The following is a 26,830-nucleotide window of genomic DNA, read 5'->3' as shown; positions in this document are numbered from 1 at the left end:
GGTGAACATGGTGTTCTTGTATAACGGCCCTGTGTATGGACAATCCAGAAGTGATACTCATGTCTTTGACAACTGTGAGATTAAAGGAAAGACATAACACATGGATATAAGGATGCCTTGTAAAATGCTTCATGTAAAATATAGTGTGTGTGAGTTTTAATGCCTTTTCTTGTAGAAGTGTAAATGCAGCTGGGCATTTCTACTGAAATGACACTTTAACCTCAAAGATCTTTCCTTTGCTTGTCCTGGAGAGGGAGGTCTGATTGTCAACAATAAAGCAGGTCCATTGCTTAAAAATACAAAGACATACACTGCCATTGATGCAAACCACTGTGGCAATAGCTAAAGACCTGGCAGTTTTTTCAGCACTAGTGACCTTGAGCTCACAACTCCCGTACAATGTGCATTAAAGCTATAGCCAGAAACATTGGGAGGCCAAAGAGGGATAGGCTAAGATATACATGAGCCAGCATCTGGCTGGTCACATGTTTAAGGATAAATGAAACTTTGAGTAACAAAGGTGGGGGCTAGAGTGAGCGACGCCTGTGAAGCTGGGGTTTGGTTAATAGAAAAATAAATGTTATTGCATAAAAAGGGCAGCGTATATGCCACAACGCTCATTCCAGACTTTTATTAAAGGTGACAGTAATCCCCTTTGTAACCATGCCAACACGATTTTTGTGTGATAAACAGAACAGTCATTATTAAGGAAAATTTGATTTGGGCCTTCCCTTCATTCTGAGAGATTTGAAAGCTGGTGTGAGGGTGAAGGAAAAAATTAACATGGGAAGTATGAAGTGTCATATTTTTCACTAATGCGGCTCCTGAGTAAATGAATAAAAATTGTATCTCTGAACAGGAAGGGTGTGCCGACTTCGGATTAGTATCATCTGATGTGCCTTAAAATGTAGTTCTTAAAAATGTATCCATACATGTATAGATTTGAAAAATTAGGGTACTTGCCATGTTGATAGATTTTCAGAGTTTAAACATGCCAAACCCACATGCCAGTGTCACATGTCAGTTTGGGATGACAAAAGCTCCTCCCCCAGTTTTCCTAACTCACACCCCTCAACTCCTTGTCCTATTTGCACACAGGTGGGAGGTGGTGAGAGAACTAACCAATCCCTTCCGTGGGAATCATGACAAGTTTGTGATGTCATTTGCCCTATAAGTAGACCAGTTTGCATCAGAACTGGGCTTTTTCACTTATTCCAGAAGGTAACCTGCTGCTGAACTCTTGCGAGAAACACCCAACCAGAGAGGCCCCAAATCTTGCATTGGCGACAGGGACCAGGAGACAGAAAAGCTGACTGGGAGCCCTTGGAGGAGCCAGAGGGGACTATCCTTGACTGGCACCCTTGCTGTCCCAGAGGTGCCCTGCTGATCCATGAAGTCCACTACAAGGCATCTCCTGTAAGTAAAACTATCCGAAAGCCATAGACTGGGTGGGCCCTGCATTTTCAAGTATTGTTTTAGTTATTTCCCCATAGAAAAAATACCCTGTTTGTCTGTGTAGATCCTTAGCATATTTAATTAAAGTAAATCAATTAATTCCCCTATAGAAATCACAAGATGTGTTTTGTTAGCATTCGAAACTAGCAAGCACCTCCCAGTGTGTTTCGAGACTGTAAAGACATATTTGATTGAATATTTGTAAGAAAACCCCTGACCTCTGTACAGAAAGCGGGCTCCTGAATCCAAAAGAATGAATCCCCAAAACCCTGTTTGCAAGTGAGTGTGCAGTGTGCAAAACGAAATTCCCCAATGATCCCCTTCATTTCAAAACAGAAGTGTGAAGCCTGGTATTTCCTTTGGATGTGTGGTGGAAAAAACGAAATTGCCCCTTTGTTCCCAGGTTTATAGTGATAATATCGAAAACCAAAATCTCGAAAACCAAAATCTCGAATACAAAAGGCCGAAAAATAAAATATCGAATTTTTTTTTCAATGTGTTTTTTTTTTAAATGGGGGGGTTCCCCCCCCAACCCCCCTTTTTTTCATTTTTTTTTTATTTTACCCCTTTTTTTTACTTACCTGACCCCAAAAACATATATAAATAAATAAATAAAAAATTCGATATTTTTTTTTTCGATATTTTTTTTTTCGGTCTTTTTGTATTCGATATTTTGGTTTCGAGATTTTGACTGACTACCTTGTTCCCATTGTGCTCTGACGCAAACCACAAAGCCCAGCCTGTTCTTTTTAGATGTGGCCAAATGAATGTTCCCCTTGTTTTAATTTCCCTTATATTGCCTCTGTAGCAATAAGTGCAAAACAATTTCTCCCCTTGGATCTCTGTTCCAAAGAATGCATTTTTCTATCAGAACCCAAAACGATGTTGCCATTGTGTTCCCACTCTCTCTCACTCTCTGACACTTGCTTTCAATTCAGAGGAGTGAAGCCTAATTGATGTTTGGAGGGTGGTGTTCCTGGAAGAAATAGTTGTATAACCAAATCAGCAATCACTGTGTGCCTTGAATTGTTCTTTTTCTGTATTGGTGGGTGATTTGAAAAGAAAGCTGTGGGAAATTGTGACTGCATATCTTAATATTATCCCTGTGTTAGTGCTATTACGGAAGTCATTTTTGTTCTTGTGTTGTCACAGCATTGGTGGTTGATGTTAGTCTGTCAAATTTGGTTTAAATAAATTATTAAATCTATATTCATAGTACACACTGACTTGGTTCCTAGTCCATTGTGGCACTGGGTATTTGTTGGGAATGGGTGCGAGATGGGTTGGAGGCCTTACCAAATTGAATCTTAACAAAATAATAGTGCTTTGTTGTGTGCCACTTTGATTGGGGGAAAGGAACTCCCTGAGTTGAGTGTGACCACGTAATAAACCACGACACAGAATTGATGAGCTCAATGAGAAATTAGGATCTGCAAAATATATTTCTACGATTGGCTTGACAAAAGGGTATTGTCAGGTGCCCTTAAATCCGGCCGACAATTAAACGCTACTGACAAACTCAGTCGGCCAGTGTTTATTTGTAATTGTGAACACTGCTTATCATGCGTGCATGGCAAGCCGTGCACACAATTAAAATTAAAAGCCGACTGGCATGCGAGTATGCTAGACAATGTGTCGTCATTTTGCATGGCGGAGTGCAAAAGAGTAGGGCAAAAGGCGGCGTACACATATGTACACCGCCTTTTGCCCTGTACCTTTGCACATCCCCCATGCAAATGATGATAATTTGGTGGTGGGGAGCCGCCTATATGTATGTCAACACGTAACTTCTCCCCACCGACAAATTACTCCTTGAAGCAAAATGAGCTCCCCACTGTTTATGGGAGAAGTTCTCTGATAAGGATTTGGTTTTAAAATGTTTCATTAAAACCAGGACATTTTATTTCTTTACAGAAGCAGGTTGGAACATGAGGACATGTGAAAAACTGGAACTGTCCACCCCCAAAACCGGGAAGTCTGGTCACACTATTTAAGCACCAAATGCCATAATTCCTTATTTACCAACCAAATGTATTGAGGTGACAATTCGTCCATTGACGTTTTCTTTGGCAGCACTGGTCTTGCTCGAAATAGTTAAGTCGGACAGGAAATAATAGCAGATTATTTGCCCTAATGGGTCAAAGGTCATCCATCGCCCAGTCCTAGGCAGCCTTTTTCATGATCAGCCCTCATCACTGCCACCCAATCCAAGAATGGATCAGTCTTGGCAATCATACTGTGTGGGGACCTATTCCCCAGAGGGACTGACAAAATCACCTATAAGCCCCTCGTCACCAGCACAGGGGGCAATCCCTGATTTGGGCTACACCCGTACTGCACAAATGGGCACTGCAAAATAGCTGCACAACGAAAGGTAAGCACTTCAGAAAGCAATTAAATACATAAGTGTACAGAAATAAAATAAACTGAAATTCAAGACTTTATTTTCTAGGTCAATCATAATGCTTTTGAGGTTTGTGATACTTCTGCCTGTCGTATGGACTGTGTGTGTTCCCGCTATCACTTTCACCTCCCCATATGTCTTGAACTGAAAAACTCCAAAGCCCTCGTCAGTATATCGAATAATGGAGGATAGCACAGGAGCAACGGGCTGCTTCTGGACGCAAGATCAATCAGAGTAACTGAGGTCCGAATCCCAGATCTGCACTTAGAAACCAAACTCAGGTATTTAAAAAACAATACCGAGGGTGATTGGGGTTGTAGTCCAAAATATCTGGAGAGCCACAGGTTGTAGACCCATACCCTATAAGAAAAGAGATGGGACTCAAATATTTATTTTATCTTGTGACACCCCACTGCACCCTCCTTTACATGTGTGCGCTAACACCAAAAATGTTTACCTTTAATCAGCTGCAATGTGATTACTGCACAGCTGGCATATGGCGATCTCACCAATGACTCGCCTTGTCGATTTAACGAGCCCTGTTAGGTACCACTCTGCAATAAATGGATTTATTCATGGTCATTAGGGAAATTAAACAATTTCCTGATGTGAAGGCGATGGGATGCTTGAAACCACGCACAGATGCCAAGCACTGGCAGTGTTCCAGCATCTGAGCAGCCGCTGATTTTCCGTTTCACAGAGAGTACGTGGGTAGGCCTCTCGTGTCTGAATTTAGTCCATTAGTCCTTATTACCGTTGGCTCCTGGCCTCTGCTTTACCAATGGAAAATATAGGGACTTATTTTGCCTGCGGTTAAGACCTATGAAATGTCACAGCTACTGACGCACTGCCCTGACCCCACTTTACCTATTTTTGACTCCTTCAAACCAATCTCCAGGGAAGAGTTCCTTAACCTACTATCAGCCAGCGAACCCTCTGGGTTGCCCCTCGACCCCTGTCACACCTCTGTCCTGCAAGAAATATTCTCCTCTACCTGCGTCTGAGAACATGTAAGAGCCATACGAAATGACTCCCTCACCTCTTGCATCTTCTCTGAAGCCTTCAAAATAGCGCATGTCAAGCCACTTCTAAAAAAGGCATCCCTTGACCCCAAGAATTACAGACCGATCTCCAACACCAGATTTCGTACGAAACTCGTTGACCAGACTGCATACTCCCAGCTCAACTCCTTTGTAGAATCCAAAAATCTCCTCAACCCTGCACAATCAGGCTTCAGACCGTGACATGGAACAGAAACCACTCTGATCTCGATCTGGAATGATTTCAAGGTCACTGCAGACTCTGAGGGCTGTGCAGTACTGATTCTCCTCGATCCCTCTGCAGCCTTTGACACAGTTAACCATGCAATCCTCTTGACCGCCTCCACTCCCTAGGAATCTGTGGCACTGCTCTCAAATGGATTGACTCCTTCCTCTGCAATAGGAAACAAATATCTTTCCTCTCCCCTTTGTCTCAACTGCTCGCTCAGTGAACACTGGAGTACCCCAAGGCGCATGCCTATCTGCTCTCCTGTTCAACCTCTATCTGACCGCTCTAGCAGGAATCATCTGTACGCACAACCTCTCCTGTTACAACTATGCTGATGATACACAAATTATCCTACGAATCCCCAAGACAAGCACCAACCCTCATCCCGACCTTGAAGTTTGTCTCCATGATATTGACTGATGGATGACTAAAAACCACCTCCTTTTGAACCCTGATAAAACCGAAATCATGGTGTGCGGCAATACTGCCCTTCTCCCACATCTGCTCCCATGGCCCCACTCCCTCGGCCCACCTTCCCGCCCCTCCGATATAGTCAAAAACCTAGGCTGCACTATGGACTCAGGCCTAACCATCTCCCATCAGATCAGCAATGTGTAAAAATGCTGTCACTACCACCTCAAACTTCTCAGACATAATTTTCCCCACCTCTCCTACCCCAACAGACTGGACGCAGTTATGTCTATGGGGCTGTCAAGACTGGATTATGCCAACTCCCTATAACTGGGAGCACCGGCAGACAAACTCAACAAACTCCAAAGAGCCCAAAACGCTGCCGCAAAACTGCTCCTCGCCCTGGGACACAGAGACCACATCTCACCCACTCTCCAAACCCTCCACTGGCTCCCAGTCGGACGAAGGGCCACCTTCAAGAGCCTATGCATCACTCACTGAGCAGTGCACAAGACCGTCCCAACGTACCTACAACAGAAGATAAAACCCTACCTCCCATCTCACACCCTAAGATCAAGCACTGCCCTCTTTCTAGTGATTCCAACCTCTGTCAGGATTGGAGAATCCGCCTTCTCAACCTTGGCCCCAACTTTGTGGAACACACTCCCCCAAATATTCAACACACCAAAGATTATATGACCTTCCGTAAAGCTCTAAAATGTGGCTCTTTCCGTAATGCCGACTATGCCCATCTGAGGCGCCTAAAACCTGCAACCCGATGACAAATGCTCAATTTGATCCCAAGCAATGACGCCACTAAATACGCTTATTAAGTCACTATTAAGCAAACGTACCCTTGAAATCCGGAATCGCGAGCTCCTTTGATTATACCTCCATTCAAACACTCACCTCCCATACAACTATGCTTACTCTCTACTCTACACCAACACTCAATTAGAGTGCAGCTACACCCCTCAATCAATTTTGTCCTAGCTGCTCACATAAGCGTGCTACACAGGCCTAACACAGCCAGAACACAGTCTTCCTGTTTATCCTCCAGACTGCACACATTCAACTGATATCAATTACCACCACACCTAATGCTAGACTGCAGCTACCATTGGGCAATTGCATCGGCTGCCCACACAATTGGTGCACTCAAGCACCCTATGTCACCTTATTCTCTCAACTGACCTGGTCTATGGTCCCTGAGGGCGTTCCACCTACCAGCACTTTGAGGTCATACCAATGATGTATAGAGCGCTATATAAATGCCAAATAACATAACATAACTGCAGGTTAGGTTAAGAAATCTTTCATAGCGCCGCCTGCCATTTGATATAGCGTTGAAGCGCTGTAGGTAGCAGGGCACCTCCAAAGAGACCGTAGTCCAGTGCTGGCGATTGGCCGGCTCTCATCAGATCCGAGATCCGGCACCAGATGTGTAGCCGGATCTCGGGATCAAGCCAGAGTCAGCCGTCTCAAACCCATGCTCTGTACTAGGGGGCGAGGGGGATGGAGGGGAAGGTGGGAAGAAAGCACCCATGATGGAATGGAGTAGGGGGGCGGAGCAGCACACTGCTGCCATGACCAGCCCCTCCAATCAGAATGTAGGCATTCTGATGGGAGGGGAGGTGCAGTGGGTTGTGGGTAGTTGGCGTGCATTGTAGGCAGCTTTGTCTCTCGGCAGGCATGCTTATGTCGCTTTTGACATAAGACTACTTTGATACATGTCACAGCTGCAGGAAAGGCAAACTGTAACTTTCTCTGGTGACCCCGTGCAAGGGGTCACACGAGGAAGTTACAGTCCTCAGCCACGGCCCGGTTTATTTATTTATTTATGCAATGTTTGTCGGATACATGGACCCGGATTAAATATTTATGCAATGTTTGTCAACCTGTATCCGACATTCATTGCATAAATAAATAAATAAATATACAGGTATCCGACAAACATTGCATGAATAAATAAATAAATACCCCTATTAACATTGAAACTATCACACAGAATAAAGTTACCCAACGGCTTTCAGAGGGGAGCTGCAGGAGTGTGGTTCAAGTAAAAGAAAACGTTGCTTATGGCAAACAGAAATCCCTCTGTTTGAATAGTACCCAAGTGGGAGGTTTTTTAAAATAAATAAAATATGATGCAAATTGTGCATTTTAAAGAATATTTACTAAGCAACATTGATCAAAACTATTATCCGCATAGTGAAGTAACTCATCACCAGTGCCATGGAAGTTGGTTTAAAATGGAATTCATATATAGTTTGGAAAAGAAGCAGCATGAAAGAAATAGCGCCATTTTAACCTATTATTTTAGACATTTCCTTTGATCGGAGGTCAACTGTCAGCTCCGCCCCCCATAAACCCTGCCTCCTCAGGCCCCACCCCCCAATCCGCCCCCACCTGAGCCCTTGTGGGATCCCCCACCAATTTTTTCCATTTCCACCACTGCCGTAGTCTGAGAAGAGAGAGAAAGGGGCATAGCAGTGCATGCAGCAGTGTTTGTAGTTTAAGGAACTGTTCAGAACTGTTCAGGAAAAGCAGAGATGTCTTGTGTAGAGGTCGCATGAGAGCTCGATGGAGAGTATTAGCATTGCAGACCCTCAGATCAGCTCAGGGTGAGTAAAGTATATTTCCATGTGACAGCTTGCGTGTTGGTCTTCGCAGAGTACACTGTAAAATCACAGCTAAATAATCACACAACTGGCAGTCCTGTTGTTCCCAGCACAAAGAGAGATTGGGCACGTATATAATGTAGCCAATGTTTGAGGAAGAGAGGAAGTGACATCACAAGCCATGTGACATCCTTTATGAAACCATAGGAAGTGACACTACATAACCATTCCCCTAATGAACTCAAATACATTGAATTAAAAAATGACACAATAATTGGAAGATAAGGTACAAAGTATTTCAGGAGTTTACAAAGACCTCTAAATGACTGTGCCACAGTATAGTGGTCATCGGGTGTTTGCTGGTTCTTGTGGGAAGAGAGTGGCACATAAATGCACCCTTATCTGGGCTTGTGTGTTCGATTTCCTACTCTATGGTTCTTGCGTAATCTGTTATTTCAAGAGAAAAGCAAACAATAGGCAGCTTAAAGACCTCTTTTCTCTTGCATACCTTCTGGGGAGATATGGTCCCCCCTCTGGGACCTGCTATGCCAATGCATAGTGTCCTATTGTGCCCTGGGCGGCATTCCCTAGACTGGCCTGGCAAATTCCATCTTATGCCCCAAGGACAGCTCTGATGGGGGTCACAGCGTAGGTTCAAGCAATAAAAGCAAAGGTTGTGATGGCTGGACTGCCATTGGTGCTCCCAGCTGCGGTACAAGTGCAGATAATGCGACACACAACAAGACCAAGTGCACGCACACTCCATTGTACATAGCTCAAAATTCTATTGGAACAGTGGTAGGACTCGTAATGTCTTATATGGAAATCAATGTTTACATTTAAATTGTCTTGTGGATTACTTGGTGTATCATAAATAAACGAATTACAAAGTAACAGATCAGATACATAATTGCAAGTCCTGAGGAAGCACTGTTCTGGACACGAAACCCAAGTTCACTTATATGATAATGATGTGTTATTTATATAGCGCCTTAATCCAAAGCGATTTACAGAGCGCATATTTACATACAATGTCACACGACCGAAATATGTACTCATTTATCGACCTCGGATGGATGAAAGGCTGAGTTGGCCTTGCAGGGATTCGAGTCTGCAACCTGCAGATCACGCTCAGATCGCAAGCAACGAGCGCTCAACCTGCTGAGCTATCTTACCGGCATCATCATGGGACGATAATTGGAATGTGCAACACAAGATGACTACTCTGCCTTTTACACGGACAGCAAGCAGCACATGTGTATTTCTTTACCCGAGAAACACAGCCATTTAAAAAAAAAATAGCTTCCTTCAATCTAGCAATGCATTGCTTTTTTCCAACCAGATCATATTCAAAGTTCACCTTTTACCTCTAAAACATTATTGGGTTCATACCCGCCAAACACCACTAAACAAGAGCCTCTTTTCATGGAGACTAAGGCTCACACAAGCACAACCATTGTTGAAAACACACTGCATATTTAAAAGGTGGTACCTTGCATCCTTGAAGGACATCTCTGTGCACTGCAGCCAATGGCAATCGAGATGCTCCCCTGAAGTGAGTATGATCTGAAAGGGCATTCCTGTAAAAGTAGAAGAGGCACAAACAACATTAATATGAAAATCATATGCTTCCTGCAAACAGGACCTACACATGTGGTACCGTAAAATACAAGAAGCAAGATACGTCAATATCAAAAGGAATCCAAACACAGGGCTCGATCGGCACCATCCGCACTAGGTGTTGTATCATACTTTAGAAAGGCAGCATCTGCAGTCTACAAATATAAGAAGAAAGTGCAACAAATGCAGGAATTCAGCAGTGATCCTGAGAAAGAGAACGATTCATCTTGGTGACTCTGAAATATGCATTGATTAAACTCGTTTATTTATTTATTTACATTTTCATAACACGCCACACGCCATGGGACTTTATGGTGATGCACGTTCTAAAATGCTTTTTGCTTCATATTATCAAGCAATCGGGTCTGGAGCGCGCGGGGAAAGGTTTGGGCGAGGCGATATGAGTTGGGGAGATGGTGGAGGTGGATAGGCGTGTAGTAGGGTGTGCCAGACTCCTCACCCCCCACAGATACTGGAGCACTGAAAAGATTTACAAATGGTGGTATAGAAGCACATGGAACCTTGCCACTTGGCTTAATGTTAGAACATGATTGGATTCAAAGATACATTGAATACAAATGAGGACAAGAGAAAAGACAATGTATAACAGCATAGCTGTACCACTTTGTGAAAATAAATAAACAATACAAAAATGCATACTCAACTGTATGTATGGCTTATGAAAAAATAATTACATCGAAAAGGGGGTGAGTTCCGATGGGTGAACCCTGGGAAAGCAGAGCACACCAACAATAAAGAGAAATAATTCATAATAAAAATAAAGTGGCAAGATACTAAAAAGAAAGTAAAATCCATGATTATAGAGATTAGAAATAATCGTTTTTTCCTCCAAAATGACATTCATGATACTGTGTTTGCGTTCAGTTTCCATCCAATGAAAATACAATAATTGCCTACATACATTTGTTATAATTAATTTGTCCAAAAACGTGTCAAAGTGGAATTATTTTTATTTACAGATATCCACTGACTTGGTGGTGAACAGATTATAGAAATACTTGATTTTACCCTTTGCTCAAGAAAGCTTTACTGTTCCTGTAGGTTCTCTTCAGCTACTGGCCTGCTCCCATGTCTGAAACCATATCCAGTCTCAAATAATACACCAACAAGTCTGCGTTTGTCCCTTCATTTTAATAGAATTTAATAATCACAACGGTAAAACCAAGTCCTTGCCCTATCCAACACATGTTTCGACCAATTATGGCCTTTCTCAAGGCTGTAAAGTGGCAGGTAGATTCTTGTTACAAGGTCTTCCCTTGAGTCAACAAATCAAAATTCCAACAAATGAAATCCTGACACACAGCTACAGCTCCGGTCCATAATTAATTCACTGACTTTCAAATCAGTTATTTGTAGATGAATAGCTCATGTCTCTAATAAATGGTTTATACTTTTAGTGAACGCATACAACTATGTGCAACAACCTCCTCAAGCAACTGACTTGAAATTTCGACCATAATTGGTCGAAACACGAGTTGGTTAGGGCAAAGACTTGGTCTTACTGTGTGTGTGATTATTAAACTCTTTAAAAATGAAGGGACAAGCATAGCCTTGTGGGTGTATTATTTGAGACTGGAGTATGTTGTATAAGGTTAGGGCACAGTCTTTATACACCTGGGCACGCAGCAGTCCATAATCTAATGTCTAGTAGTAGGATATCAAATAATTTGAGCCTAGGCGCACTTTGCACCTCGTCTGCTCATTCGTTTTCATTTCATGTCTGAAAACATCAGAACTCTGGAGGTATCAGCAGGAATTTTAGAAGTTACTGTCTTTGTTAGGGGCCTGCAAAATAACTCTAGATGTTTTGGACTATGCCTCCCATGACCCGTCACCATTGACTATGCTAACTAGGGTTTATGGGAATTGTAGTCCAATGCCTGGAGAGCCAAAGATTGCATGCTCTTGTACTAGTGAAGCAGACAGTGAGTGGTAAGAGGAAAGATGTCCCTTGGGCAATTCTGCATTAATCTGCTTGAGAATGATTTGAACCTCTGTGGGCCTTAATGCAAGATACTGTATACACTGACAGTAAATCTTTCAGGATACTGTCTATAAATACCTGCATGGGGTTGACAACTGGCAGCTGTGTGACCTTGGTCAATGACAAACTGACTGCAAGGTACTGTGGATGCATTTCCAATGGCCAGTCTCTGATTAAAAGGCCAGGTTGGATTTAGGAGTCCGCGAGAGAATTAAAAACCTTTGCGTAACAATGTTTGAATTTGTTGACAGATCTATACATGTTTGTATTTTCTTGATCCAAAGAGCGAGTTTTGGACTCTGCAGTTTAGTCGGTAATACGGGAGGCACTTGATAGGACAAGCAGCTAAGAGTGATGTCTAAAGTAAGGGTTAATCAATATTCATAATGAAGGGGGGACATTGTTTTGGAACATGGATTTTGGAGGTCTGTAATTAGTCATGTTCATGGTGATTTCTCAGCATCCGAGCGTATTAATTTCCGCTGTATAGTGCGTTCACAAATGATGACCTGTCTCGCAGAAATTGGAAGTTCGCTGGGCCAAAATTGAAATCTCATGACTGGATCCAAACTTTGGAAACTGCTAACAATTACCATTCAGTAGCACATTTACCATCTGAGGGCCGTAAATCGAATATGGCCTGCGCTTACTTGACACAATTTCCGGATAAAAGGATTTGAGATCAATTCATGAGAGCTCGGTTGAATCTCTATCCAAAAACGAGATCCAGGCAATAAGGGGGACGTCAAAAGAAAATGATTGCGGATATTGTAAAGTTCTATCTGAAGCCGAATCGCTAACTCATCTGGTCACGGCGTGCCTAGCCTTGAACGATCTTCGTACAACATATTTCAGACCACTCTTTTCAGACTTTGTCATTTCTGACTCTTCATTGTGGTGGAATCTGATAATCCAGGGCCACAGACCAAAAAACATAATAGCACTAGTCCTTTTTCCTGCAGAGGTTTGTGTGGAGACAGGATCCGTTGTAGGAACTTGACTTCTCTTCTTAAGGATGAATTGTAGGACTACTTTTTCTTCCTCTTTTCTTTGTTTTAAAAAAAAAACATGTTATGTAGACGAGGAAGCTTCTTGGCTTTGTGTTGTTGTATCATTGCTTTTTTCCTCTTTGCTAAAAAAATGTTGATCAATTTTAATGCAATAAACACATTAAAAAAAAATAGTACCTCTCGCGTGATCAAGTGATAGATGGCCATTGGCCGTTAAGCCAACCAACACATATTTATTATTTTTCACGTGTGCACGTCGTTCCAGGGTGATGAACCCCCTTTAATGTGGACATTGCGGGCACATTCCGGATCTTTCGGGTGTGAGTGTCACTTTCGTTCATCTCTTTGAGCTTGCCTAGCACACGTGTGCCAAATAGTTCCAAACACAGCGTCTCTCTTGAGCACATTCCATGAGAGCCATGTCTGCCCTAGGTGCGCTTTGACCTCTGACCCGCCGGCTCGTTTTCACATCTAATGAAGGACAGCACACTGGCATCCCGCGCCCGTTCTGTTTGTCAGCCAGCATGGGCATTTTAGCATAGAGGGTGTTCCTGGGTGCCATGCTACCATGATCCCAACCTTTCATTAGCATGGGGCGAGGGCAAGGAACGTTTCTTCCCCTAGCATTGGGTCCACAGTTGCTGCTTCTAAGGGCAATCTCTGCAACATGTTCCACCTGCTATTAAGCCCTGCGGGCAGCGCCTTTCTGCTGTTAGTCATTTGAATTGGCCGCCATTAGCCATTCAAAAGGATAGCCGGGATGACAGCCACCATCGAGGCTGTTTTTTACTTGCAGTTGACGTTCAAGGTAGTAAGCGGTAGAGACTCTGCCAACTGGTCCTGTGGCACGAGGGTTACCGTCGCCAAGTCCTTCTGTTGTTGATGACCAGCAACAAACAAACTGCAATTCCCAGAGTCCAATGCACAGTTGGTTGAAAGGCCCTGAGCGGCGGAAGACGCTCCTTGTGCCATGGAACAAGTTGACAGATATGTAGCATTTTTTATTTTTTTATTTAAGCATGTGGTTATATAAACACACTTTTTACCAATTTAATACATCACTGAAGAACAATACAGCAATTAACAGACTTGATTGTACAGAGAAAGAGCAGTGCAAACAAATACATATGCAACCATTTCAAATTTCCCATATAATTTAAAACAATAAATAATGAAACAGCTGCAATGAGTGCACAAAAGTAGCAGAGAATAGTGGACAAAGAACCTAGGCGAAAATGAAGGCTAGAGATCAGAGGGTTACACATGGTGGCGCGTGTGATCTTGCAAACCCCGACTGAGTGCATGACTGGTAAGGCATTGCACCCTATTCAGTCCTATTCCGTCTCTGAAAGATTGCCTAATCAGTGCAGCTCAATTATCGCTGCCAGTTGATCAGATATCAGCCGCATATCCCAAAAATACTTTTCGCACAACCACAATTGTCCCTGTTTTAAGGGCGGTTTGTCCTGTCTTATTTTTCAGGAAGGAGCAGCCCAAACATTCCTGTGCAGGAAACATCTGTGGGCAACTTGCCCACTTATCTACTTTTCTGGAACTGCTTGTATGTCCTAAACGACAACTGAAGGATGCAAGTGTTTGAATTAATCACAACCACTGGCATTGCACTGGGGAGCGTTCCTTGCCATCCTTGTTCAGTCTGCCTAAGGGAACCACACACTAGCAAATCAGCCTTAGTCCTGCAAAAGGCACCCATCTGGGCATACTCACTCTAACGAATACATGTTTTACAACAATGTTTATGTTCCACTTGGCATTGTCTCTGGAGGATAGCTCAGCGGCAACGTGCACAGCTTAGAAGCAAGACAACACAAAGCAACACAGGTTCGATCCCCGGGCCGCGCTTAGAAACCTCTAGGATTTTAAGCGCGTTATAAATACGCAACTAAGACAAATACTGTGTCAGTGCTTTAAAAAAATAAAAATACATTGTTGGGCCTCGTACAGGGTTGCCTATGGCACAGTATCCCCTCTCTCACTCATGGAGACAGACTAATATCAAAAAGTGGTGCATGGGGAAATTTAAAGTAATCAGAGGCATTGGTCATAGCCAATGATGGCGCAACATGCCTGGGATTGCATGTGCAGAATGGAGGTGACCTAGCAGGTGAGGTTGGAATGCTGCTTATTCTGTGAAACTAAGCCTGTTTTTGCACAGTTGTTTCCCATTTTGCAATGGTGCAGCTGACTGATAAATAATCGAATTGCAGGCTGGTCAGAGCAAATGTCAGTGGTTATGCTAAATCTAAAGCATATGTTATGTTATCCAATACTTATACTACGCCCATCAGCGCCCTAGTACTGTGCTATCATATGCTTCAGGGTCAGATACAGGGTTTGTCAGAATTTGGGACAAAATAAAAATGAGAACCGAGATTAGAATGCTGCATCTCAGCCAATCAGAATCCCTAAATTGTGGGCCATAACTGCTGTTATGTGTCAGCAATTTCTAGGATCCTTTCTGCTCACACACTCTTTATTGATTCCGTCCTCGCACCTGGCCCTGTCCCTTTCGTTGCTCTGCCATGTTTACTGCTGCCACGTGGTCCTGAAAGTGCAACCCTCTCACCGGTCGCCGTGGGAAGGGCAGGTCTCCTCAGCAACCACCAATCAGCCGGGTGATTCCTCCACCCAAAGATATTTGATGTAGACAAAGGAGAACAAGGTCGGTGGAGATGGGGAACCTGGCGGTCAAGCACTTTCAGGAGTGTCATCACTATGCAGGGAATCAGAAACTCCGGATTGGCCACCCTCCAGGCCTATCATCTAAATTAGACCAACTTTACATAGGATTGTTTCCACTTGGGGGTGATATGGGTTAAGGAAAGTTGAACAAATATCACAGAAATGTGTGGCTGGGATAATCCATTGATCCCAAAGAGCATGGAACATTCCCTTCCTGCATGCAGTTCATCCTCTCCGCCTGGAAAACATTGCGGGTGCTATGTGCTGCGTGCAAGGGATTTGGGCATTTTCTCAAAGAGATGCACTACACATGTGTCTCTTTCCCTCTACCTTACCCACCCTGGTTGTCACAATGTGCAGGGTATGGTTATCCAACTCTAGGCCTCGAGGGCCAGATCCATGCCAGGTTTTCAGGATATCCCTCAATATTCATGAGACACATTTGCATACAATGATTCTAAATGTATGCATATTTTTCCTCATGAATATTAATGAGCGATATCCTGAAAACCCGGCAGGATTCCGGCCCTTGAGGCCCGGAGCTGGACAACCCTGGTGTAGGGGAGAGCACAGTGCAGAGGCAGGTGATTCCAGAGGTGCTTGGAATTGCATGCACAGCATGGCCATTTCTACGCCCTTTTACATTCGCACCCCTCAAATACTAGTGGAATAAAAAAAAACACATCTGCAGAGGCGAACACCCTTAAGGCTGTCAACTAGCAAACTGCATACATCACCAATGTTGGGGATGTGGGGGGTTGCATTTCAGGGGAGCAGTGTCTGTCCTTAAACATCCATGTGGGTACCGGTGGCCATTGCATATGCGGGTGTTGGGCTCGCAGCCGGGTACACTACCTGCTTTCAGCTCCCGTTTGAGAATAAGGGAACTCACAGAACGTGCTGGGCTAGGATGTGGCAAGCATGGTGCTTATCAATTTCAGCATTTTATGTGAAGTGGCCTGAAGAGTCTGGTATCACCCCGTTTCCCCAGAGCCATATCACTGCATTTTAGATTAAGATGGGGAGCAGGTATATGGTTAACAAGGGAGTGTGGCCGGTTGGGGGTAAGGGCAGAGGGAGGCCGCCAGAGCCAGGTGTATGAGGCGGCTTGTCCCTCATGAAAAGGCTGCTGTAAAAGTACTCCCTGCTGTGAGTTGTCATAGGACCTAGGGTCCTTCATGTCATGTCCTGCAGTGCGTTGCCATAGAATCAAGGGCACTTCGCGTCATGTCCTGCAGTGAGTTGCCATGGGTACTTCGGGTAATGTCCTGCAATGAGTTGCCATAGAACCAAGGGTACTTCTCATCATGTCCTGCAGTGAGTTGCCATGGGTACTTCGGGTAATGTCCTGCAATGAGTTGCCATAGAACCAAGGGTACTTCTCGTCATGTCCTGCAGTGAGTTGTCATCGAGCCAAGGGTACTTCACGTTATGTCCAGCAGTGAGTTACCATAGAACCACGGGTATTTCGCATCATGTACGGCAGTGAGTTGCCATAGAACCAAGGGTACTTCGGTCCATGTCCTGCAGTGAGATGCCACAGAACCAAGGGTACATCGCGGCATGTGCTGCAGTGAGTTACCATAGAACCAATGGTAGTTTGTGTCATGTCCTGAAGTGAGTTGCCATACAACCAAGGGTACTTCTCGTCATGTCCTGCAGTGAGTTGCCCTGGGCACTTCGGGTAATGTCCTGCAGTTAATTGCCACAGAACCAAGGGTACCTCGGTTCATGTCCTGCAGTGAGTTACCATAAAACCAAGGGTATTTTGCATCATGTATGGCAGTGAGTTGCCATCGAACCAAGGGTACATAGTGGCATGTGCTGCAGTGAGTTACCATAGAACTAATGTTACTTTTGCGTCATGGCCTGAAGTGAGTTGCCATAGAAGCAAGAGTACTTCGCGTCATGTCCTGCAGTGAGTTGCCATGGGTACTTCGGGTAATGTCCTGCAATGAGTTGCCATAGAACCAAGGGTACTTCTCGTCATGTCCTGCAGTGTGTTGCCATGGGTAGTTCGGGTAATGTCCTGCAATGAGTTGCCATAGAACCAAGGGTACTTCTCGTCATGTCCTGCAGTGAGTTGCCATGGGTGCTTCGGGTAATGTCCTGCAATGAGTTGCCATAGAACCAAGGGTACTTCTCGTCATGTCCTGCAGTGAGTTGTCATCGAGCCAAGGGTACTTCACGTTATGTCCAGCAGTGAGTTACCATAGAACCACGGGTATTTCGCATCATGTACGGCAGTGAGTTGCCATAGAACCAAGGGTACTTCGGTTCATGTCCTGCAGTGAGATGCCACAGAACCAAGGGTACATAGCGGCATGTGCTGCAGTGAGTTACCATAGAACCAATGGTAGTTTGTGTCATGTCCTGAAGTGAGTTGGCATAGAACCAACAGTACTTCTCGTCATGTCCTGCAGTGAGTTGCCCTGGGCACTTTGGGTAATGTCCTGCAGTTAATTGCCACAGAACCAAGGGTACCTCGGTTCATGTCCTGCAGTGAGTTACCATAGAACCAAGGGTACTTCACGTCATGTCCTGCAGTGAGTTGCCATAGAACCAATGGTACTCCGTGTCATGTCCTGAAGTGAGTTGCCATAGAACCAAGGGTACTTCGCGTCATGTCCTGAAGTGAGTTGCCATAGAACCAATGGTACTCCGTGCCATGTCTTGAAGTGAGTTGCCATAGAACCAAGAGCACTTCGCGTCATGTACTGAAGTAAGTTGCCATAGAACCAAGGGTACTTCATGCCATGTGCTGCAGTGAGTTGCCATAAAAACAAGGGCCCTTTGCTTCATGTCCTGCAATGCGTATCCATAGAACCAAGGGTACTTCGCGCCATGTCCTGCAGTGAGTTGCCATAGAACTAAGGGTACTCCGCGTCCTGTCCTGCAATGAGTATCCATAGAACCAAGGGTACTTCACGTCATGTCCTGCAGTGAGTTGTCATAGAACCAATGGTACTCCGTGTCATGTCCTGAAGTGAGTTGCCATAGAACCAAGGGTACTTCGGTTCATGTCCTGCAGTGAGTTGCTACAGAACCAAGGGTACATTGCGGCATGTGCTGCAGTGAATTACCATAGAACCAAGGGTACTTCACGTCGTGTCCTGCAGTGAGTTACCATAGAACCAAGGGTACATAGTGGCATGTGCTGCAGTGAATTACCATAGAACTAATGGTACTTCGCGTCATGTCCTGAAGTGAGTTGCCATAGAACCAAGAGTTCTTCGCGTCATGTCCTGTAGTGAGTTGCCATAGAACCAAGGGTACTTCACGCCATGTGCTGCAGTGAGTTGCCATAGAAACAAGGGCCCTTTGCTTTATGTCCTGCAATGAGTATCCATAGAACCAAGGGTACTTCGTGTCATGTCCTTCAGTGAATTACAATAGAACCAAGGGTACTCCGCGTCCTGTCCTGCAGTGAGTATCCATAGAACCAAGAGTACTTCACGTCATGTCTTGAAGTGAGTTGCCATAGAACCAAGGGTACTTTGCTTCATGTCCTGCAATGAGTATCCATAGAACCAAGGGTACTTCGCGCCATGTCCTGCAGTGAGTTGCCATAGAACCAAGGGTACTTCGCGCCAGGTCCTGCAGTGAATTGCCATAGAACCAAGGGTACTCCGCGTCCTGTCCTGCAGTGAGTTGCCATAGAACGAAGCGTCCTTCGTGTCACGTCCTGCACTTCGGGGTGATGGTGGGACACTGCCAGAAGAGGCGGCGCCCAAACAAGGAGCAGTGCCCACACAACCCCGAAAGACACACACTATACGCGATGCAATGGTACATAGCAACATAGAAAAACAAAACAATACCTAAACTATTGGGCACTTGGACAACTCATTGACACATATTTGTGGTGATTATGCAAGAGGGCGCCTTTTCACCTCAATTGACGTTTAGCAGATCATGTTTGTTACCAGAGAGCATTTCTAAGTAAAATGTCAAATGAACAAAAGGCCACCCTCCTAAAAATGTACTCAACACAGCACAGTTGGAGGCTTGTTTTCTGAATGGCTTGTTTTGTGAAGGCAAGAGCCAAGGGGGCAGTTGGACATAAGCAGTGTTCCTGGCAGCCCACTTCCTTGTCTTTAGAGCAATTACGAGGCTGTGATGGGTGATCAGGCGTGAGACAGGCTCTATGCAAGTGCAGTCATCTGGAGGTGCTGCTGTCTGTGCTGGCAGACCAGTGCATTGGGAGATGGGCCAGGTACCGCGTTGATAGAATAGGAAGGATTTCAAAACCATCCCTAATGGGGCGAAGATTGGCAGAAGAAGCAGGTCCCACCGTTCCAACATTGTAACCTTCCCCTGTTTCTGCATTAGTCGCCTACCCCACCCCACCTCTTGAAGATCCTGAAAACCCAATAAACTATGACAATGTTCGACTGTTTACTATACAAAATTTAATAACATAGCATAATGAGGCATTGAAGTTTTTTTCACTCATTCTCCTGTGGGGCCATAATATGGACGGGCCACAGCATTTTGGTGACTGACAGCAATACAGGAGGACATATTTGTTGGCTCTGCTGAGGTCAGTCCTCTATACATGAAGAGATTACATTATCTGCGTAGGATCACACAATTTGTTCAAACAGTAAAACTGGGATGTTAACCTAATCTACAGTTTAGTTATTTGAACACATAACTTTCATGATTGCTAGAAATATGTACATTTTGGATTTGGATTTGAAAGCCTACAATAACACTGCCTGATAGAGCAGAGTGCTCATGTTTTCCATGGTCATGCGTGAGAAGCGGACCCCTTCCTGTTTATGCTTGTAATTGTGAGGCGTGTAGTTTTCCTAAATTTCGAATGGGATAGAAACAAATAAAAGACCTGAATCCAGAGGGAGAAAAACAGGTCTGGATGGCTTTCTCATGCCTGACCACTGGAAACATGGGAGTTCTGATACTTGCAAAATACTCACATCTCAAATTAAAGTAACCATACAATATGTAAATCCTTAGTGAAATATGTTGAGCCAAAAAAATAAAATGTTGAGCCAAAAGAATATTGTTGTAGTTTTATTTTCCACATCTTGAAAGGAAAAATAGAAGTTGCAGAATGCAAAATAATACAAGCCGGAAAAAAGCCTTCCTATACTTTTCTCACTTTAAGAATCAATACAAAAAGTTTTGTAGTAAAGTCAGTAGGATAGAAATTACATATGTCACAAACTTTCAGCTTGTTGTGCAGCATTTTAAGAACATTTAACTATCCCCATAAAGCAATTCGATTCTTCCATGTTAAGGTAGTAGACTTAATTACTAACTTTGAAAAAGTTATCTTTCTTGTGTAACTTTAAATATCTTGTAAGTGTGCACCCACATGCTAGGTAAGCTAGATGTTAGGAGTCTCTCAGATGGAATACAGAACCTATCAGATAAGACAAAGGAGTAACTGAAGGCCAGGAAGGTCACGGTAAACGGCAGGGCTGTGTGGAGGCCAGGAGACAATGGGCTTTGCTGCAAAGTCAACAAGCCCACTTCAAGCTGACTTGGCAACACTCCCAGGGCAGGTCTTCACCTGTCCCTGGGGCGGGAGGCACAAAGAGGGGCACAACCAGTGGGCGAAGTGAGCGGGAGCGGTCGGGAGCAGTGCTGCTCTATTTTTTTAAATTATGTTTTACAGTTCCTATACTTTTATTTTAAAAAGAAATGGTTTTGTTTTAAAATAAAAGTGTACGAAGATGTTGCAGCTTGCACTTTCAGTGCAGTGCACTGAACATTCCATTAAACGGCAGGTGCAAGTGTTTGGGGATTTGGATTGTGTGTGGGAGGGCGCGTGGTGATGTGGTTTGTGGGGAGTGGGTGCAGGCCAGCAGGGAACATAGCTCCACTACTTCTTTTTGTACACGTCGACCACTGGGCACAACATTTTGCAGGGGAGGCCAGTGCCCCACTGGCCCTACCCTAGCGACACCACTGACAGAGAGGGTAAAAGCTGCTGTCATATGCACCAATAGGTTGCTTTCTTTTATTTCTATACTAGCAGAAAGTATCCATACACTGCACAGGTTCTGTCGACAGACATGATAACCCTCTCATCAATTGTTGAAAATGAATGATCCTGTAGGTCGCCAAGCCGCTTATAGCTGGATGTGCTTTGCATTGTGAAGTAAACTGCACTGAGAATGGGTATGTGTGGTTGGCAGACATACCCTGGAGCAGACATGGAGGGGAGGTAAGAGTTGGGGTGCTGCAGCATATTGGGACCTTCTGTGTGCTCCCCCCACCTAGGCATGGTGCAGGGCATTGCAGTGCAAATATCTAGTGCATCCTAGCGCCTTGAAACGTGGCTCTCCAGGGACATTTGAGTTGTGCGCCTCGTGTTGAGATGCTTGAAATGAGCACTGTCCGGTCCATCTACGGCCACATTGATGTTTTGCCATTTTCGGGCAACACTCTTATGTGTGAAGGGGCTGAAATCCAGGGAAAAGGGTGGGGTGACCAAATGTCATCTAGCCAGTAATGTCCGGACAGGTAACTATGCAACATTTGGTGCAGATTGGTGGAACAGTGTAGATTTGTATGAGGAACAAACTAACAGATGAAATGTTACATAATTCAGTATTGTAATCACTATTGGTACATATCATAATCTGTGTCAGCAAAAAAATCCTACTTCATGAATAAAGTTGGCTGCTATATTACATCCATATGTTGTGGTGAGGTTGAAAGGGCAGAGCAAAATATTGTAGATCATTTAGCAAGTAGGCGCCAAGTCATTATCCTTGTCTCTAAGGTTGCCACCAATGCCATTTTGGGGTTTTGGCACGTAGGTGGCAGAAGCTACTATGACAAATCCTTAGATGTTGTCCCTTCTCCCTAAGGGGGAGCCCCTTCACATGAGGCCAGGGAGGTGAGGCCGCTACCCGCTAGTCCCCCTCGGGTGGTACACAGTGGGAGGATCTCATGGGGAGAGACCAGGACAAGGACAACCATCTAGGGAGAATGCTGTACTACATCCCTCACCCAACACCCTATACACCCTCCTACCCCATGAAACACACCTCTATATCACACACCTCTATGCATACCCGTATGACTAAAATCCCAGCCTTCACTGAGATGAGGAAGAGTAGGGAGGATCTAACAAAGACTTGTACTGCGATGAGAAGGAGGTGCAGAGCACTGAAGAGCACCTGGAAGAATGGGAATGAGCATTCTAGTTGTCAGTGGCCCTTACAAATAAAGAAGCAGGACAGAATTACCCACCTGGCAATACCACCCTGGAGAAACCAAAAAGGAGACAGCGATTCAGTGCAGGAAGAAGAGGCCATTGACCAGGATGCAGAGAGAGAGGCATCCACACACAATCCTACCTTAGCAGACCATGCGAGAAGCTGACACAGCAGAGGTCCAGGAAAGTGTAGGAGTTTGAAAGAACGGTCGAAGGAAGACGTGCCTCCTGCAAAGGACCAACAACTGCAGAGCCGTCGCAATATGCCAGAGACTCATAGAATCAGTGCAAGACCCCAACACAGAGAAACGATCCTGAGACCGACCAGGAGACGCTGGGTCCAACCCTGAAGGTACATGGGTTACCGGAAGGGTTGATGGAAGTGCAAAAGTGTTGCAGAGGCAACAAGAGGGGAACGAAAGAGAAGTTTCCCAATACAGGGGAAAGAGGGAAGGTCCCCTTAATATACCAAAGAACACTAATAATCACAAAGAGAGAAGCATAGAGATCAGGGACTGGGACCCACAACCAAAAGGGAAGATCATTGCCAATCAGCTTCCGCGTGGCAGTACTTGGCAAAGGAGTGAGGCAAGTCTGTCAGAAGAAAAGCACAAACCAGAGGAAAACTTGGGTCTGGGGCTCACAACTCCTAAGAGAGAATTAATAGTACAAGACCTGTTTCTTTGTGGAACCAGGTCGGTCAAGCCAAATATGCGAAGAGGGGGCAGGAGAAGGGAGCCATTCCTCCTGTTGTTGCGAACTGTGAAACCAAGTGTATCAAAAGCCATGGGAAGGGAGTCATTCCCCCTGGCGTTGTGTACTCTGATAAAAAGTTTAAGAAAGGCCAGGGGAAGGGAGACAATTCCCCCTGGCATTGTGAACTGTGAGATAAAGATTGAGAACGGCTAGGGGAAGGGAGCCATTCCCCCTGGCATTGTGAACTGTGAGATAAAGATTGAGAACGGCTAGGGGAAGGGAGCCATTCCCCCTGGCATTGTGAACTGTGAGATAAAGATTGAGAACGGCTAGGGGAAGGGAGCCATTCCCCCTGGCGTTGTGAACTGTGAGATAAAGATTGAGAACGGCTGGGGGAAGGGAGCCATTCCCCCTGGCGTTGTGAACTGTGAGGTAAAGATTGAGAACAGCCAGGGGAATGAAGCCATTCCCCCTGGCATTGTGAACTGTGAGATAAAGATTGAGAACGGCTAGGGGAATGGAGCCATTCCCCCTGGCGTTGTGAACTGTGAGATAACGATTGAGAACGGCTAGGGGAAGCGAGGCATTCCCCCTGGTGTTGTGAACTGTGAACAAAGCCTAAGGATGGCCAGTGGAAGGAAGTCATTCCTCCAGTGTTGCGAACCGTGAAACAAAGTGTTATGTACTGTGAAACTAAGACTGAGAAAGACCAGGGGATGGGAGTCATAGTGACTGGTGAAAACTAAGTCAAGGAAGCCAGGAGAAGGGAGTCTTTCTTCTGGTAGTACAAACTAGTACAGAGGATCAAACTAGTGATCCAGGGGGAAGGCAGTCATTCCACCCTGGAGGATAGAAATAGTGAACATTATATACAAAGTATTAGGAGATCAGCAATCCATTGTTTGTAAAGTACTAAGACCAGGGGAAGGGAGTCATTCCCCCTGGCAAAGAACTTGCAACTAGAACTTTACCCTCCAGGTCAGGAGGAGTACATTTTTCTCCTGGCCCAAGAACATTGGTGCAAACCTGTTAGTTTAATTTTAAGTGTAAGGGACAGAAGTAGGCTTTTTGACACATGACAGTGGACTATGGATTTACACCGACATCCTGCCCGAAACCCAGAGGTCAAAGTGGGCAGGAACTAGGGTACAATGTAATCCATGATTGTTACCTTAATTTATGTAACCTAAATTACCACTGGAGAAGCAACTTCATTTGTTGTTGTAAACCTTTCTCCTACTGGGGATTTGAACCTGAGCCCCGCCTCTAAGAAGCCAGTGTAACATGTCACTGCGCTATCTTGCATGATGGATTGGTGGTGTTTATTTTAAAAGACTACTTGGCACATAAGCATTCCCAAACAACCAAAAAGCCCAGCTGTAGGAGCAGCAGTGTTTGCAGGCAATCGGAGGGGTGTGTGTGGCTATAGACATGGACATGTCCCTTAAGAGGTGGGAATGGTGGGTGATGGGAAGGTGAGCCTGCATAAAGTCACAGCTGTGGGGAACAATGACACACTAATGGTGGTCCTTTAAATGCCTTTTCTTCAGTCTTGCTAGAATTGTTGTAAAACTCAGCGTTGCTGGTTGGAGAGGAGGAAAGGAAGGTTCTGGTTTGGGGTTTGATTTGGGGGCTAGGGAGTGGGCATAAAAGGGTGTGGGGCAAAGGGAAGATAGTTCCACTACCTTCTTTTTTACACTTCGACACACTGCCGAGACCTTACTATTTTATTTCAGGCAGGGAAACCCCTCTTAGAGTTAAGCAAAGGTAGGTTTTCTCTTTATTGTCAGTGCTAATAAAAGTTTATATCAACAACTATGCCACCTGTGTGTCAGTCTCCTCCTTCTGCACCATTACACTACCTAATGAGCAAAAATAACAGGTATTTTATTTCAGGGAGAAACATAAATGGACTGGAGGGCAGGAGCTGGCACAGGGAGGTGAACTTGCATACTTTTAATTCCCTCCCACACACTTCACACCTATAGGCAAGGCAGTGCCTATGGGGTGGCTCGGACAATACTCACTCATGTCCACTCAAAACACCTGCCCCAAGGTCCATTTGACTTCAGTAACCCAGTACTTTCTGATCTCTGTCTACCTGATTGCCAAGAAGCTGGGGCCACAATATGTGCCGTTTGCAGCCTGTGTGCCTCCCTCGTATGGTGGGATGGGCTTGGAATGCCGCTCAGCTTCCTCTTAGGCTGAACCTGTTGCTAAGGGTAGCCGCCACCGCGAAGAGGTTCCCGGATGCCACCCGCACTTCAGAGCCAAGGCAATTCTGAGGAGCACTGTGCCAGCCTCATCATGTATTCTGGTACACCTCATCCCCTCTATCGGTCACCAGAAGCCTCATCATGTATTCTGGTACACCTCATCCCCTCTATCGGTCACCAGAAGCCTCAGAGACAAAGAGCTTCTTCCGTGGACCCCTGCAGCTCTCAGCTCTGAACAGAACTCTTCTTTTTAGTTCGTCTGTTATTGATTTTGTGCACCTTAAAGCGCTAAGGTGCAGGCATTTATTGAACATTACATGAAATACTTGCTAGCAAGCACCATTTATTCAGTGAGCTCATCCTTTTGACTGTAAAATGCAATTAACAATTGCAATTCACCAAACAATTGGCTTGTGATTTGGCAGTTGGTACTTGTAGAGGATCTGGGGCTAAAAAAGTCCATAAAAAATGTAACATTGACTTGCTGAATTACAATGGCTATGGGCACACCACATTGGAACACAATTCTCTAAGGATTCTGCACTCAGCAGCTGGTGGCAGCAGGCACAGATAGCTTCACTAATCTCCAGAGGGACCTGCTCATTGGCACTATTGGTTTCTGATGACAGTTGATGTAAGTTTTTGTTCTATACTGCAGACAGCAAACCACCCGAGGCCTAACAGTTAATGCTTCTGTTGCAGACTATTTCTTTTGATCTCCATGCAGGCATTTAGCTCATGGCCCTACTTGTGTTTATTTAATATATTTCAATAAAGAAAATTGGTAAGGCGTTGAAGTGTCCTGGAATGGCCGTGTATTGTGAACTGAGTTCTTTGGAATTATTTTGTGGTCGTTGTGCCTTGGTTCCTGTAATTGTGTTGGTATTATTATTTTTTATTTCATTTATTTAAATGTATAAAGCACACAACGGCCCTTGGGCCTCGTGGCGCTGTTACAGTATGCTTACTTACTTAGTTCAGAAGGCTACAGTTAGATGACAGTGCAGCCAATAATGATTACAGGAAAGAGGACAATACATGCTCCTTGGTTGCAGTGGAACAAAATAACAAGACAGATCCAGGGTTACAGTGGAGCCGGGACAAGTAACAGGCAGTTATTCGAGATAAGTTATAATCATTACATAGGAGCGCCAGGGCTGTTCAACAAGGTATTGTACAAAAGGACTGAAAAAAAGGTCCGACTATACAAAAAGTCTGAAAAATG

General features: G+C 44.7%; 1 protein-coding gene across 5 annotated transcripts in view; it reads right to left on the bottom strand.

Moving 5' to 3' along the window:
- The window catches only part of P2RY6 (pyrimidinergic receptor P2Y6), a 514,342-nt gene that overhangs the window by 192,340 nt on the left and 295,172 nt on the right, over positions 1–26,830 (bottom strand). For all 5 annotated transcript variants that reach the window (XR_011284150.1, XM_069640103.1, XM_069640104.1 and 2 more), the window contains one exon: positions 9,653–9,740. The gene's annotated coding sequence lies outside the window, so the exon portion shown is untranslated. The remainder of the gene's footprint in view (positions 1–9,652; positions 9,741–26,830) is intronic.

Source organism: Ambystoma mexicanum, chromosome 7q, assembly GCF_040938575.1.
Source record: "Ambystoma mexicanum isolate Mex_15411 chromosome 7q, UKY_AmexF1_1, whole genome shotgun sequence".
In the NCBI taxonomy this organism is placed as follows: domain Eukaryota; kingdom Metazoa; phylum Chordata; class Amphibia; order Caudata; family Ambystomatidae; genus Ambystoma; species Ambystoma mexicanum.
The sequence above is the reverse complement of the archived record's forward strand: the minus strand, read 5'-3'. Positions and strand labels throughout refer to the sequence as shown.